At 45.4% G+C, this 17,730-nt stretch overlaps 1 long non-coding RNA gene across 1 annotated transcript; it reads left to right on the top strand.

Moving 5' to 3' along the window:
- The first annotated feature begins 6,630 nt into the window (after positions 1 to 6,630).
- Positions 6,631 to 11,633, top strand: LOC133059024 (uncharacterized). The gene is made up of 4 exons (XR_009693472.1): positions 6,631 to 6,712; positions 7,852 to 7,950; positions 8,484 to 9,126; positions 11,451 to 11,633. It is a non-coding gene; the product is annotated as an uncharacterized LOC133059024 (long non-coding RNA).
- Positions 11,634 to 17,730: the final 6,097 nt, after the last annotated feature.

Below are 17,730 nucleotides of genomic sequence, written 5' to 3'. Positions count from 1 at the left end.
AGTCTCATGGGGTCACAAAGAATAGGACACGACTGAAGCGACAGAGGAAAACAACAGAATGGGAAAGACTAGAGATCTCGTCAAGAAAATTGGAGATATCAAAGGAAAATTTCAGGCAAAGATGGGTTCGATAAAGGACAGAAATGGTATGGACTTAACAGAAGCAGAAGATATTAAGAAGATGTGGCAAGAATACACAGAAGAACTCTACAAAAAAGACCCAGATAATCACAATGGTGTGATCACTCATCTAGAGCCAGACATCCTGGAATGTGAAGTCAAGTGGGCCTTAGAAAGCATCACTACGAACTAAGCTAGTGGATGTGATGGAATTCCAACTGACTATTTCAAATCCTGAAAGATGATGCTGTGAAAGTGCTGCACTCAATATGCCAGCAAATTTGGAAAACTCAGCAGTGGCCACAGGACTGGAAAAGGTCAGTTTTCATTCCAATCCCTAAGAAAGGCAATCCGAAAGAATGCTCAAACTACCGCACAATTGCACTCATCTCACACGCTAGTAATGTAATGCTCAAAATTCTTCAAGCCAGGCTTCAGAAATAGGTGAACCGCGAACTTCCAGATGTTCAAGCTGGTTTTAGAAAAGGCAGAGGAACCAGAGATCAAATTGCCAATATCCGCTGGATCATCGAAAAAGCAGAGAGTTCCAGAAAAACATCTTTTTCTGCTTTATTGACTATGCCAAAGCCTTTGACTGTGTGGATCACAATAAACTGTGGAAAATTCTGAAAGAGATGGGAATACCAGATCACCTGACCTGCCTCTTGAGAAACCTATATGCAGGTCAGGAAGCAACAGTTAGAACTGGGCATGGAACAACAGACTGGTTCCAAATAGGAAAAGGAGTACTTCAAGGCTGTATATTGTCACCCTGCTTATTTAACTTATATGTAGAGTACATCATGAGAAACGCTGGGCTGGAAGAAGCACAAGCTGGTATCAAGATTGCTGGAAGAAATATCAATAACCTCAGATATGCAGATGACACCACCCTTATGGCTGAGAGTGAAGAGGAACTAAAAAGCCTCTTGATGAAAGTGAAAGAGGAGAGTGAAAAAGTTGGCTTAAAGCTTAACATTCAGAAAACTAAGATCATGGCATCTGGTCCCATCACTGGTGGGAAATAGATGGGGAGACAGTAGAAACAGTGTCAGACTTCATTTTTTTGGGCTCCAAAATCACTGCAGATGGTGACTGCAGCCACGAAATTAGAAGACGCTTACTCCTTGGAAGGAAAGTTATGACCAACCTAGATAGCATATTAAAAAGCAGAGACATTACTTTGCCAACAAAGGTCCATCTGGTCAAGGCTATGGTTTTTCCAGTGGTCATGTATGGATATGAGAGTTGGACTATAAAGAAAGCTGAGTGCTGAAGAATTGATGCTTTTGAACTGTGGTGTTGGAGAAGACTCTTGAGAGTCCCTTGGACTGCAAGGAGATCCGACCACTCCATCCTGAAGGAGATAAGTCCTGGGTGTTCATTGGAAGGACTGATGCTGAAGCTGAAGCTCTAATACCTTTGCCCACCTCGTGCAAAGAGTTGACTCGTTGGAAAAGACCCTGATGCTGGGAGGGATTGGGGGCAGGAGGAGAAGGGGATGACAGAGGATGAGATGGCTGGATGGCATCACCGACTCAATGGGCATGAGTTTGAGTAAACTTCGGGAGCTGGTGACGGACAGGGAGGCCTGGCGTGCTGCGATTCATGGGGTTGCAAAGAGTCGGACACGACTGAGCCACTGAACCGAACTGAAGCGACTTAGCATGCAGGTCCTAAAATGACCACCAGATGGCAGTCAGCAACAAGCTTTTGCTTAGTGCTGTTTGCCTTCTAAACCAGATCCTCTAGGGGTGGCTGATCTGGGACTTAGGGAACCTCAAGCTGATGGCTGAGGATTCGTAGTGTGTGTGTCTCCGCTCTAGTCTTACAAGGGGTGTGTGTGTGTGTGTATGTGTGTGTGTGTGTGTGTAGAAGTGGTGGAGCAAGAATCAGAGTTCTAAGAATCAGCTCAACTAAGAGTCACCTGCTGCCTCAGCTACAAGGCTGTGCTCCCCCTTGACACCAAGGATCCTTGGAAAGTGTTGTGTCCATCTCCACTTCCCAGCCTCTGGTTCTCTCCAGAATCCCTTCCACTCCACCGTGACCACTCTTGTTCTTGTTTTTTAATCTTTATCTGTGTATTTGGCCGAGCCGGGTCTTAGTTGCAGCACGTGGGATCTTCCATCTTCGTTGCGGCATGCGGGATCTCAGTCGAGGCATGTGGATCTAGTTCCCTGACCAGGCCCCCTGCAGGGATTCTCAGCCACTGGACCACCAGGGAAGTCCCGAAACCACTCCTGTTCAGGTGACCTCCACACTACCCAGTCCCGAGCTCAGCCTTCTCTTGCCAGACCTCTCCATGGCTTTTGACCAGCTGATCCCCCTCTGTCCTGCAAACAGGTCTCTCTCTTGCCCTATGAGACACCAGGGTCACCCCTCTCTGTTTACCACCTACGTCCCTGGCCCTTCTTCTCCGTCTCCTTTGCTGGCCTCTCTGTACCTCCCTGACCTGCAAGCACTGGCAAGCTCCCGGGCTCAGCCCTTGGTCCCCCTTCTCTCCTCCATCTCAGTCATTCCTGGCTCTCCTTGTCCAGGCCCCTCGTAAGTAGCCTCCATACAGACATCTCTGGTCTGACCTCTCCCTGAAACACGTGCTCGTTGGTCCCGTTGCCTCCATACTGTGGCAGGTGCCCCTGCGTGGTTCCCAAAGGTCCCTGCCAATTGATATTCACACTCGTCAACTCCCCTTGAGTGCGAGCTGGACTAGCAACTCTCTTCTAACCAATCAAACACAGCGGAGGTGATAGGATGTCATCTCTAAGATTAGGTTACAAAACCGCGATGACCTCAGGGTGGTTCACTCTCTCTGAGGGAAGCCAGCTGCCGCACTGGGAGCATCTGGAGATTCCAGCATGGTCAGTAGGACATTGCTAACCAACAGCCCCCAGGGACCTGAATCCTAGCAACAACCTCCTAAGTGAGCTTGGCAGCAGACCCTCCCTTAGTTGAGTCTTGAGGGGGCCACAGCCCTGGCCGGACACCTCCACTGCAGGTGAGAGCCCCCAAGTCAGAAGACCTGTGCCATTTGCCCCTGGGTGTCCGATTCACAGAAACTGTGACATAAATGTGGGTTCTCTTAAGCTGCTAAATTTGGGGGCAATTTGTTACCAAGCAGTTGATTACTAATACATGCGCCCAGGTGGCGCTAATGGTAAAGAACCTGCCTGCCAATGCAGGGGACGTTAAGAGACTTGGGTTCGATCTCTGGGTCAGGAAGATTTCCTGGAGGAGGGCATGGTGACCCACTCCATGGATAGTATTCTTGCTTCGAGAATCCCAAAGACAGAGGAGCCTGGTAGGCTACAGTCCATGGGGTCACACAGAGTTGGACACGACTGAAGTGACTTAGCACACACGCACACATATCTCAAAACATGTCGAGGGCTTCCCTGGTATCTCAGTGGTAAAGAATCTGCCTGCCAATGCAGGAGACATGGGTTCCATCACTGATCTGGGAAGATCCTACATGCCTCAGGGCAACTAACCATCGAGCCTGTGCTCTAGAGCCTGGGAGCTGCAACCTCTGAGCCCATGTGCTGCCAACTATGAAGCCTTCACACCCTAGAGTCCATGCTCTGCAACAAGAGAAGCCAGCTCAACAAGAAGTCCACGTGCTGTAACTAGGGAGTAGCCTCCACTCCCCACAACTAGAGAAAAGCCCACGTGGCAGTGAAGACCCAGCATAACCAAAAATAAATGAAAAGGTGTCACAATCCGTACTGTGGTTTTCCCCCCAAAAGCTGCCTTAACTTCCAGTCTGTGTCACCTCCGCCCTTCTAGTTGCTCAGGTCAAGGACCCAGGAATCATCCTTGGGTTCTCTCTCTCTCTCAGCCTTTATCCAACCCCTCAGCAAACCCTCCCAGCCCCACCTTCAATGTGCACTCAAATCCCACCGCTGCTCCTCACCTTCGCTGGCCCCGCCCCGGCCCAGGCTGGCACCATCTTTCGCCCAGGTTATTGCAGTAGCAGCATCCTAACTGGCCTCTCTGACACCACTCTTGCTCCCTCTTCATCAGTTCTCCACCCAGCAGGCAGAGGGATCCTGTTGAAACCCAAAGCAGATCTACTCTGCTACTCCCATCCCGCCAGGGCCCCCTGCCACACTCGAGGAAAACTCCTAAGTCGTCATCATAGTGTTGAGAGCTGAGTGATCCATTTCCCTGTCATCTGTCTGACCTCCTTCCTCACCACCCTCCTCTCCCTCCCTCTGCTCCAGCTGCCCGGGCTGCCTTGCAGTTCCTCTTACGCACCCAGCACACTCCAGCCCCAGGACCTTTGCACCTGTCTCTTTCTTACTCCAGGTGTCCACTGGCTTCCTTTCTTGTTTCTTTCGGAGGTCTGCTCCAAAGCCATCACAGAGGTCTTCCCTACCACCCCATGTGAAGCGGCCTTTCCCCCACCCCCTCCAACCCACTTACCCTGATTTACTTTTTTTTTTTTTAAAGACTGCTTTATTGTTTTTGTTTGCCTCATGACTTATGGATCTTAGTTCCCCGACCAGGGATTGAACCCTCGCACTCAGCGGTGAAAGCACAGAGTCCCAAGCACTGGACCACCAGGGGATTCCCCACCCTGTTTTACTTTTTCCTCAACACATATTATCACCTGCCTTACTGTATATATTGGGTTTGGTCAAAAAGTTCTTTCGGGTTTTTCCGTAACAGAAAAACCCAAATGAACTTTTGACCAGCCCAATAGTATGTTCCCCCCAAAATGTAAGTGCCATATTTTCTTCAATGCTATTTTCCCGGCACCTAGAACAACACGCCCCGCACACAGCCGGTGCTCGATAAATATTTGTGGGATCAGTGGACCCACCCCCTCAGCAGAAGAAGGTGTTCCTTGATTTTCAAATGATGCTTATGGTAGCTGGGCTGGCGAGGGGCAGATTATGACCGCTCCTTTGACCTCCTCTCCCTACTCCTTTTTTTCTCCTCTCACTCACGTCTGGAGACCATGGTGAAGACTGTGGATAGTCACAGAGTTATAGGTGGGGGATATCCACAAAGGATACAAGGTCAGCTTCCTTGTCCCTTTCCTCCTCCCCTAATTCTCTCCCTGTACCAGCTGCTGGCACTAGAAATACCGCCTCATCTCCCAGCCTTTCGAACAATGCAGGAGTCCCTGGGAAAGGCGGAGCCCTGGCCTCTGTCCCCACCCCCGTGACAGTCCCTGACTTTCCATCTTCGCTTTCTTCACCACGTTTGCCGAGTATCTACTGCATAGAAGGCCCTGAGCTAGGAATGGGGCATGCCCTGAAAAGTAAGTCACAGCCCAAAGGACTGTGGACACATTCCAAAGGACTCCCAACCTACTGAGGCGTCCTTGAGGGGCCATTTGGACCCCCAGTACGATCGGTACTGAGGGGGAAGCCCTGGGGGGCCACAGGAGGAGTCCCAACTCTTAGAAGTTGGAGAGTCAGGGAAGTCTTCCTGCAGGAGGGGACCTTTAAGCTGAGTCCTATAAGAAAGTTTGATTGAGACCTGAGAAAGGAGGAGAGGAAATGGGAAGTGGGAGCTCGAGAAGGTGCAAATCCCCCTGGGATAGTAGAGCTGTCCTCTCTTTCGCGGTTTCCACACGAGGGTGAAGGCTCTGTACAGGGGAACAACGGTGTCAGGAGGAAGCAAGCAGGTCGGAACTTCCCCAGAGAAAAGAGGGTCTCCCCTTTTCCCACGGCCTCTGCTGGCCGCTCCCAGGGGCGCCTGCTCTGAAGCATGACAACCACGGAATATTTCTGAACATCTTTCCCACCTCACTGCTGTTACCTGTAAGTCCAACGTCCTACGGAGGACAGACTTCATTCTGTGTTGACTTTTCCCCACCGGTTTCAAGATGTGTAAATGTTTCCATAGGTCTTACTTCTTTTTTCCTCCTAGCCCTGGGTCTCCATTTCCCCTGCTTTCTTTTCACCCCAGAAGTCCCCACATCGAGTGTTACTGTTAGCCTTTGAAGCCCTTATTTTCCCCTTTCTTCAGTCTCTTCTGACTATCAGGGGTCTTGGTGCAAAGGCTGATGCTATTCTTTTCTTGTTCCAATTACCCTGCCCCCCCAGCAAGTGGTTAACAAGGGCCCCTGAGAGCCAGCCGCCAGGTGAGCCTGCCCTGGTGACGACGGCTGAGCTCCCGACCCTGGGGACAGACTTTCACTGAGCGAGCTGCCCCGTGAAACCCTCCTCAGCTTCCTTCCTCTTCCCTCTGCCCCTCACCACTTGTTAGTAAAACAGATTTTTTTTTTTTTAACCATTGAAGTGTTTAAATTAAAAATACATAAATTAGGATTTTCTTCCCCGGCAAACAGGTTTTACAAATAGCTTCTGACTGTATTAATTTTGTTTCATAAACAAGGGCTTTGCTTTAGGTGTGTCTGTTTGTGCATGTGATTTTGTCTGTGTATCCGTGTTTGGGAAGGTATATGTTTGTGTATGTTGTGTGTTTGCATATTTATGGAGAAGGAAATGGCAACCCACTTCAGTATTCTTGCCTGGGAAATCCCACAGACAGAAGAGCCTGGCAGGCTACAGTCCGCAGGGTGGCAAAGAGTTGGACACGACTGAGTGACTAAACAACAAAAACCAACAAAAAGGCGGAGGTAAGCAATTATTTGGTGATTGTCAGAAATAGCTTACATATTCAAGATACAAAAAGATTGAAAAAATCATTAAGGCTTTATATTTTTCTAAAATCTTCTGCCTCCTACCAATGCTTCATTTCCCTTCCAAAATACATCCTACAAGGGGAAACACTGGATGCATCTTATTTAAAAGGGGATGTTTGGGGATTTCCCTGAAGGTCCAGTGGTTAGGACTCCAAGCTTTCACTGCCGTGGCCTGGGTTCAGTTCCTAGTTGGGGAACTAAGATCCCACAAGTTGTGCAGTGTGGCCAAATAAAAAATAAAAGGGGGACTTCCCCGGTGGTTCAGTGGTTAAGACTCCATGCTTCCAATGCAGGGGGCGTGGGTTTGATCCCTGGTTGGGGAACTAAGATCCGACATGCTGTGTGGCAAAACCAAAATAAAAAAATTAACATAAGTGAAATATATGAAAGGGGATGTTTGTTTTTCCTCTTATCCCAACAGCATGACACATGTGTATTTTATGAATGATATGCAGAATGGAACTTCCATCTGTCTTGCTTCTCAAACAATTGGGAACAAAAGAATCCCATTCAAAAGAACTGGGAGAAAGCAGTTGTAAAAAGTGTCCAAGCAACTAGAGGTCCTCTGGAGTCCACTAGTAGACACTTAGCAGCTTCTTTTCAAGGATTCCCAGCTTCCAGCATTTTCCTCTGCCCAGGCTGAGACTCCTACTGGCTACCTTGACTCAACCTGACCCCACCTGCTCCTCACTCTGATCCAACAATCACTTGCATTTTCTGGCCTGATTGAGATGATTTTATTTAGCATTGGAACACTTTTGTGCAATAGCCACCCTCCTTCTCCACATTCTGACAACTTGGAACATACTTTTGCTTCCTAAACATGTGCACTCACGCCTTCTTTCTCATTCATCCATTCATCAAAATGCAGGGCTTGTCAACTATGTGCTGGGCTTTGTGCTAAGAAGTGAAACAAAAATAAAAAACAAGATACAGTCTTGGCTCTGAACCAAGAAGGGTGCCCGTGAGGGAGTAATTACAATATTATATGATAAATCAGGTAACAGAGGTAAGTCCAAAGTGCTATGTTCTGTTTCTCAGTGGTTCATTCAACAAATGTTTATTGAGCACAGGCATGTTAGATGTTGGTGCAGGAATGAAGAAAATGAAGTTCCTACTCTCATGAAACTTGCATTCTGAGGACGGAAGACAAGTGATAAGCTGGTGAACAGGTAAGTGTTTATATAATAAATTCATGGGACTTCCCTGGTGGTCCAGTGGTTAAGACCCCAAGTTTCCAATGTGAGGGCTACAGATATGACCCCTGGTTGGAGAACCAGGATCCCACATTATGTGTGGCATGGCCCCCCAAAAAGTATAAATAATAATATCAGCTAGTAATGGGTACTAGGAATAAAATTAAGCAAGGTGATATAATAGGGTTTTATCCCAGATAGTGAGATTTAGCCATTCTTAGTAATTCTATCCTCTTGTGATTGACTGTTTTAGAAACAGGCCCAAGACCCAGTGGAGAGGGGCATCTAGGAGGTCTTTGAATGACGAATGTCCCTCTGGGGAGGTGGTGCGTTACAGGATGGAGAAGATCTGTGAGAAGGGACTTCCAAGCAGAGAGAACAGCAAATGCAAAGATCCAAGCACAGAGAACAAGTTTTGTTGTCAAACTCATGTCCATTGCGTCAGTGATGTCATCTAACCATCTCATCTTCTGTCTCCCCCTTTTCCTCCTGTGTTCAATCTTTCCCAGCATCAGGGTCTTTTCCAATGAAGAGTTGGCTCTTCACATCAGGTGGCCAAAATATTGGAGCTTCAGCTTCAGCATCAGTCCTTCCAGTGAATATTCAGGGTTGATTTTCTTTAGGATGGACTGATTTGATCTCCTTGCTGTCCAAGGGACTCTCAAGAATCTTCTTCAATACCACAGGTCAAAAGCATCAATTCTTCCACTCTCTACCTTCTTTACGGCCCAACATCAGTACATGACTACCAGAAAAACCATAGCTTTGACCATACAGATCTTTGTTGGCAAAGTGTTGTCTTTGCTTTTGGATATGCTGTTTAGGGTCATCATAGCTTTTCTTCCAAGGAGCAAGCATCTTTTAATTTCATAGCCGCTTAGCATGTTTTAGGAACAGCCAGAAAGCCAGTGAGTGAGCTCACTTACCAGAGCTCAGTGAGTGAGGGGATGGGGATATATGGATCAACTGGTCCAGCTTCCCTCTCAAGCCCTCCATTGTACCTTCCTGAGTATCAGAGGGGAAAGCTTCAATCAACTGCCTCCCTTGTGGCTGTGATCCTGAAGGCTGGCCGTGGATCGTGAACTTGGGAAGGCAGAAGTGAGGCAGAGGCCATCGTCTTGCCACCTTTGACTGCATCTGACAAACAAGATCGTGAGTCACCCTGTTTCTCTGCAGCCATGTTCCAGTGATCTGTCGCTAGCTTGTGGGCAGCTGTAACCTCTTGATCCCTGGATTATTACTGTGGTGGAGTTTTTTGGAAATCAGTAGTTCCGAAAGTGGCCTCCTGATTGCCACCTTCCGGAGGAGGGTGGCGGCAGCAGCTCTCTTGGCAGGCAGGTTCAGCAACGTTTTTGCAGAGGTCATCCCAGAGACCTAGTACAGAGCCGCTTGTCCTCTTCCAAGGATTTAGAAGAAACCAGTTCATTTTTCAACCTCCTTTTGCCTCAAATACCTGGAAAGGTCTCTGCTTTCCTGCATTTGGCCCTGAGATACACGGGGGTTTGGGAAACCCGGCTCTCCGCTTTGGGATGTGTGTGTACATTAGTCACTCAGTTGTGTCTGACTCTTTGTGACCCCGTGGACTGTAGCCCTCCAGGCTCCTCTGTCCATGGAATTCTCTAGGCAAGAATACTGGAGGGGGTTCTCCACGGGATCTTCTCGCCCAGAGATCAAACCCAGGTCTCTCACATTGCAGGCAGATTCTTTACCATCTGAACCATCAGGGAAGCCCCCTTTGGGATCAGCTCAGTTCAGTCCAGTCACTCAGTCGTGTCCGACTCTTTGCAAGTCTCACCCCACACTTAAACAGAGAAGTACCCACTGAACTCTACTTTCTGTTTCCCAGGGCAGATTCAACTTCATATTCATAACAAAATATTTTTCCTCACTACCTCAGGGCAGTTTAAACTTGGTCAAACAATTGTTGGCAGTCTTAATAAACAACTCCACCAGTTTCCCTTTGTCTGCCATGCTTGATGAATTGCTCAGAGAATTTAAATACACATGGCAGGCTTGGTTTCCTTTGGCTCTGTCTCCCTGAATAGGTTACACTTGACTAGGTGTTCATTGACCTGCCCTTTATTACGATTCCCATGGGTTAGCCAGATATGGAAATGACACTGGTATGGATTTCCAGGTGACTTGCCAATTAAAGTCAACATTTACGGAGTGCAACCTTGAGCAAGTGTTATACAAAAAGCACCAGGGGAGATGTGAAGCTTCCCTTTAGGACTTCCCTGATGGACCAGGGGTTAAGAACTTGCCTGCCAATGCAGGGGACACATGTTCGATTCCTGATCTGGGAAGCTTCCACATGCCACAGAGCAATGAAGTCCACGTGACACAACTACTGAGCCCTGCGCTCTAAAGCCATTGAGCCGCAACTATGGAACCCAGCAGGCCACAACTACTGAAGCCTGAGCCCTAGAGTTTGTGCTCCACAACAAGAGAAGCCACTGCAATGAGGAGCCCTCCAGGCTCCTCAACATAGAGCAGCCTCCACTCACTACAAGCAGAGAAAGCCCATGTGTAGCCACAAAGACCCAGCACAACTGAAAAATAAAATAAATAAATGACATAAAAATTTAGAAAAAGAGCTTCCCTTCAGGTGCAGACAGAGACAGTCTAGTAGAGAGAAATAGATAGACCATAATAACTCATGCTGATTTGATTCTCACAGCGATGCCGTGGACTAAGCGTACTGTTTTCCCCATTTTACAAATGAGGACACTGAAGTCCAGGCAGGTTATGTCAGTCTCCGAGAATCATACACAAAGTGGCACTGCTGGGAGTTTAACCAGGCAACCTGGCTCCAGACATCTGCAGTTAATTCCAACTACTGTGTGAGGCTCAGGGAAAGCACTGGGGGAGGGGAGGGAAGCAGAGTTCGAAATAATTCAATCTAAGGGAACCCAGGCAGATTTCATCACCCCCCAAAAGAAATCTCCCATTTACGGTCAAGTTCAGCAAACATGCATTGGACCTGGACTTTGTGCTGGGTCTTGAGAAAGGTGCTGGTGGTGTCAAGATGAATGAGACCTGCTTTCCTGCCCTTGAGGGCTCACAAGGTAGGGGGAGAAGCCAACCGCTAAGAACAGTAATTGTGAGAGCCGGCCGCGATGACAGCGTAGGAAGACCCTGAGCTTGCCTCCTCCCACACACACACAAAAATCACAACTATTTACAGAGCGATTTTCTGTAGAGTGTGAGAACAACCTGAAGACTAACAGAAAAGACCGTTTACAAATAAAGACATAGAGAAGTAAGCACCGTGAGACGGGTAGAAGAGGCAGACTTGCTGTGTGGTTAGGACCTGCTCCCCTGGGTAGGCAAGCCACAAACAGAAGGACGACCAGTGGTTCTTTCCAAGAAGTGAGGGTCCAAGCCTCACGTGGGGTTCCCCCTCCAGGGTTCCTGCAGTGGGAAGATGAGCCACCAGAGTGTCTGATGTTTTGTTTATTTTTATTTGTTTTCAGAACATGTGACTTTAAAGGACAGCCAGGCTTACTTCCAGGAGAGCCGGAGGGATATAGGAAACGGAGACTCTGCTCTTACAGGTCGTGTGTGACATCTCACTGTGCATTCCCCGGGCACAGGCAGTAATGTGAAAGGAGCCCGCGTCAGACCCACCTGCTGACCCTGAGAGCACCTGAGAGAGGCAAGAGGCAACTGGGACTCCCCCTGGGCATACAGACACTGGTGGAAGGCATTTCGGGGGGATTGTTCCACCACAAGCACACGGGTGCTTGGCAAATACCACCTTGTCCTCTCTCTCATCTACTAGCACCGGGTGGTGGGGCAGGGGGCGGGCAACACCAGCTCTGAGACCCTTCAAGCCATGTACTCTGCTGCCCTGGGATCCAACCCCCACCCCCACAACCAGCAGGCCAGCAGCCGCCGCATGAGCCAGGGCCTGGCAGCCAACCAGGCCAGGAGCCAGCCCCCACTGCCAGCATGCCAGCAAGGCTCAGTCCCACCGCAAGAGGGGGACACGTGCCGCCCACATAAGGGGCACCCCCAGAGCATACAGGTTTGATGAGCAGAGGGGAGTGTGCAGCCGGGACCCACAGGACATCTCCAACATAAGGCCACTTCTCCAAGATCAGGAAACGTTAACAGCCCCAACACATAGAAACTAGGCACAGAGAATCAGGCAAAATGAGGAGACAGAGGAAATATGTTTCAAACAAGACAAAAATCTCAGAAAAAAAAAGAACTGAAAAAAGTGGAGATAAGCAATCTACCTGATCGAGAGTTCAAAGTAATGACCATAAAGATGCACAATGAACTTAGGAGAAGAATGGATAAACATAGTGAGGATTTTAACAAAGAGTTAGAAATACAAAGAAGAACCAAAGAGAGCTGAAAAATACAATAACTAAAATTAAACAAACACTGGGAGGAATCAACAGTAGATTAGATGATACAGAGAAATAGATCAGCAAGGTGGGAGACAGCAAAGTAGAAATCACCCAAACTGAATGGAAAAAAAAAAAAAAAGAATTAAAAAGCAAAGATTGCTTAAGAGACTTAAGAAACTTGAGATAACAGCAAGCATACTAAAATTTGAAATACAGGGGTCCCAGGAGGAAAAAGAAAGCGAGAAAGGGACTGAACTTTTTAAAAAATTACTTACTTTTGATTGGAGGATAATTGCTTTACAATATTGTGTTGGTTTCTGCCATACATCAACATGAATCAGCCATAAGTGTACATATGTCCCCTCCCTCATGAAACTCCCTCCACCTCCCACTCCATCCCAGCCCTCTAGGTTATCACGGAGCGCTGGTTTGAGCTCCCTGCATCATACAGAAAATCCCCACTGGCTATCTATTTTACATATGGTAATGTATATGTGTCCATGCTACTCTCTCAATTCGAGGGACTGAGAAATCTGAAGAGATAATAGCTAAAACTGTCCTAACCTGGGGAAGGAAACAGGCATCCTATTCCAGCAAATAGAGTCCTAAACAAAATGAACCCAAAGATGTGCATGCCAAGACACACTGTAATTAAAAAGGCAAAATAAAATGGCAAAAATTAAAATTAAAGAGAGAAATTTGCAGCAGCAAGGAAAAAACAATTAGCTACATACAATGGAACTCTCATAAAACTATCAGCTAACTTTTCAGCAGAAACTTTGCAGGCCAGAAAGAAGCGGCACAATATATTCAAAGTGATGAGAGGAAAAAATCTACCACCAAGAATACTCTACCCAGCAAGGCTGTCATTTGGATTTGAAGGAGAAAGAGTTTTACAGACAAGCTAAAGCTAAAAGGGTTCAGCACCACTAAACCAACTTTATAAAAAATGTTAAAAGGACTTCTCTAAGCAGAAAAGACCACAACCAGAAATATGAAAATTACAGTAGGAAAAGTTCTATTGGTAAAGGCAAACATACAGTAAAGGCAGTAGATCAACCACTTATGAAGGCACTAGAAAGGTTCAATGACAAAAGTAGTAAAATTATCCACAATAAGTAGTTAAGAACACATGAAACAAAATGATGTAAAATATGAGGTCAAAAAATTTAAAAGTGAGTGAGGAGGGGTAAAAATACAGCATTGTTAGAATGCATTTGAACTTACGAGATCATAAACTTTAAGTAATCTTATGTATATATATATATATATGTTGTTGTATACAAAGCTTGTGGTAACCACAAACCAGAAAAGACACATACATACAAAAAGAGAAAGGGAACCAAACATAACACTAAAGATAGTCATCAAATCACAAGGGAAGAGAACAAAACAAGAAGGGAACCAAAAAGGGTTACAAAAACAACCAGAAAACACAAAATGGCGGTAAGCACATACATATCAAGAATTACTTTAAATATAAATCGACTAAATGCTCCAATCAAAAGACGGAGAGTGGCTGAAAGGATTAAAAGGAAAAGACCTATATATGTGCTGCCTACAAGAGGCTCACTTCAGATCTAATAACACCCAGGCTAAAAGTGAGAGGATGGCACTTCCCTGGTGGTACAGTGGATAAGAACCTGCCTGCCGAGGCAGGGGACGTGGGCTGATCCTTGGTCCGGGAGGACTCCACATGTCAAGGAACAACTAAGCCCGTGGTCCACAACTATTAAGCCCAAGCTCTAGGGCTCATATGCCGCAACTACTGAAGCCTGTGTGCCTGGAGTCTGTGCTCTGCAACAAATGAGAAGCCACCACAATGAGAAGCCCATGCACTGCAATGAAGAGCAGGTCCTGCTTGCTGCAACTAGAGAAAGTCCACATGCAGCAATGAAGACCCAGCACAAACAAAAGTAAATAAATTATGAACAAGCAAACAAAAAGCGTGAGTATGGAAAATGGTATTCCTTTCAAAAGGAAATGAAGAGAAAGCTGGGGTAGCAATACTTATATCAGAAAAAAGTTGACTTAATAAAAAGAAGACTGTAGCAAGAGATAGAGAAAGACATTACATAATGACAGAGATCAATCCAAGAAAAAGATGTAACAATTATACATGAACCAAACATAGGAATACCTAAATATGTAAAGCAAATATTAATAAACAAAAGGAGAAATTGACAGTTACACAGTAATTGACAATTACACAGTAATTGACAGTAGAGTAATTGTAGGGGACTTTAACACCCCACTTACATCAATAGATACATCTATACAGAATTGATACACAGTGGGCCACAAAACAAGTCACAATAAATGTAAAAAGATTTAAATCATATCAAGCATCTTCCCCCATCACAATGATATGAGACTAGAAATCAACTACAAGAAAAAAATTGAAAAACACAAATGTGGAGGCTAACAGTATGCTATTAACCAATGGGTGACTGAAGAAATCAAAGAGCACATCAAAAAAATACCTAGAGATAAGTGAAAATGGAATCACAATGATCTAAAACCTATGGGATGCAGCAAAACCCATTCTAAGAAGGAAGTTTATAGTAATACAAGTCCACCTCAGGAAACAAGATAAACCTCAAAAAAAAAAAAAAAGAGCAGACCCAAAACAAAAACCAAACACAATCTAATCTCACACTTAAAGGGACTAGAAAAAGAAGAGCAAATAACACCCAAAGTTAGTAAAAGAAAAGAAATATTAATAGTAATGATCACATCAGGCCAGAAACCTGCCATAAAGCATTGCTGTGGCAGATTTCTATCTTCTAGAGGTCTTCAAAATATCAAGATTCCTGCACCTGCCTGAAGAGTCTTTCCCAGTTACTTGACAAGGCTGCTCGGAATACAAGAGTCTCCAATTTCTGGGGGGACCAGGCAGAGAGAAGATAAAAATGTTTCAATTTTACCCATAGGTATAGTTTACAAAATTGCTGTTAAGTCATAACTAACTTGAGGGAAAGGACTTCCCTATATCTGGGAAACATAGTTCAAAACCAGAATGATTTCATGAGACTTCCCTGGTGGTCCAGTGGCTAAGACCCTGAGATCCCAATGCAGGGGGCCCGGGTTCAATCAAGGAGATCCAACCAGTCAATCCTAAAGGAAATCAACCCCGAATATTCATTGGAAGTACTGATGCTGAAGGTGAAGCTCCAACACTTTGGCCACCTGATGCGAAGAGCCAACTCATTGGAAAACCCTGATGCTGGGAAAGATTGAGGGCAGGAGGAGAAGGGGACGACAGAGGATGAGATGATTGCATGGCATCACCAACTCAATGGACATGAGTTTGAGCAGGCTCCAGGAGATGGTGAAGGACAGGGAAGCCTGGCATGCTGCAGTCCATGGGGTCACAAAGAGTCAGACACAACTGAGCAACTGAACAACAGATCCAGTATCTAGTCAGGGAAATAGATCCCACATGCCACAACTTAAAAAAAAAAAAATCCCAAGAGAAATAATTTAAAAGAAAAATAAATAAACAAATAAGATCCCATATGCCACAACTAAGACCAGGCACAGCCAAAAAAAAAAAAAAAAAAAACCCCAAACAAAAGCCAATAACATTCCAGATAAAAACCATATAATTTATTTAAACCATATCCACCAGTTCACTCGCTGACCAATCTTTTTGGTAATTTTTTATGACGCATTCAGCTCTTCCATCAGGATTCTTTAATTTCTTACCCAGTTCAGCAGAATGATCTGAAATTTATCTGAGACCTGTACTTGTAAAAAGGTCTTTCCTATAAATCTTCTTAAAGGTGAAGCACTTTTCCAATAAAAAACTAGAATGAGGTACCAACTCACACTGGTCAGAATGGCCATCATTAAAAACTCTCCATCCCCTTCTCCAGGGGATCTTCCCGACCCAGGGATTGAGCCTGGGTCTCCTGCATGGCAGGCAGATTCTTTACCATCTGAACCATCAGGGAAGCACATTAGAAACTCTATAAATAACAAATCCTGGAGAGGATGTGGAGGAAAGGGAACCCTCCTACACTGTTGGTGGGAATGTAAGTTGGTACAGCCACTGTGGAAAACAGTGCAGAAGTTCCTCAGAGAACTGAAAACAGAATTACCATATGACCCAGCAATCCCACTCCTGGGCATAGTCCAGAGAAAATCATAGTTTGAAAAGATACATACATTCCTGTGTTTATAGCAGCACTATTAGCAATAGCCAAGACTTGGAAAAAACCTAAATGTCCATTCACAGATTGTGGTACATACATACAATGGAATACTGCTGCTGCTAAGTCACATCAGCCGTGTCCGACTCTGTGCGACCCCATAGACGGCAGCCCACCAGGCTCCCATCCCTGGGATTCTCCAGGCAAGAACACTAGAGTGGGTTGCCATTTCCTTCTCCAGTGCATGAAAGTGAAAAGTGAAAGTGAAGTCGCTCAGTCGTGCCCGACTCTTCACGACCCCATGGACTGTAGCCTACCAGGCTCCTCCATCCATGGGATTTCCCAGGACAATGGAATACTACTCAGCCATTAAAAAAGATTGAAATAATAGTATACAGCAACAGGAATGCAGCTGGAGATGATCATATTTAGTGAAGTAAGTCAGAAAGAGAAAGACAAATACCATATGATACCACTTATATGTAGAATCTAAAATATGACACAAATGAACCTAACTACAAAGCAGAAACAGGCTCACAGACATAGGGAACAGACTTGTGGTGGCCAAGGGGGAAGGGGTTGGGGGAGGGATGGAGTGAAAAGTTGGGGTTAGCCAATGCAAGCTGTTATATATGGGATGGATAAACAACAAAGTCCTACTATATAGCACAGAGAACTATATTCAATATCCTATGGCAAACCATAATGGAAAAGAATATTTTAAAAAGAATGTGTGCATATATATGTATAACTGAATCACTGCAGCACAGCAGAAATTAACATTGTAAATCAAGTATACTTCAATAATAATTAAATTTTTAAAAAGTTTAAGCACTGTGCAACATCATCAGAGTACAGTAGATGTCTATAAAAGACAAAAGACTTAAAAAGGCACAAACAGCTGATTACAGTGTAATCAAGGAAGAACTTGGTTCTAGTAACTAGAATAATGGCTGATAATAATCTTAACTCTTAAAAACCTTAATCTCACAAAAACCAACAAACAAATTTTTGCGAACTCTGTCATACTAGCATTTCCTTATTGGAAAAACTTATGCTTTAGTTTTCCTCCTGTAAAAGGCAAAGACCAAACCAGCAATTAATGTTCCATTATTAAATGTTCCATTTCCTATTTGAAATGACCCAGGCATCTCAGTTTTCCTGCTAGAGTGTAAAAAGGCCTTTTTTCCCCCTTCACTGTTAGAGAGTGAATATGACTATATTAAAGTTTCTGAGAGCAC

The sequence above is a fragment of the Dama dama genome, chromosome 7, assembly GCF_033118175.1.
Source record: "Dama dama isolate Ldn47 chromosome 7, ASM3311817v1, whole genome shotgun sequence".
Classification (NCBI taxonomy): domain Eukaryota; kingdom Metazoa; phylum Chordata; class Mammalia; order Artiodactyla; family Cervidae; genus Dama; species Dama dama.
This window is presented reverse-complemented; position numbering and strand designations above follow the sequence as displayed.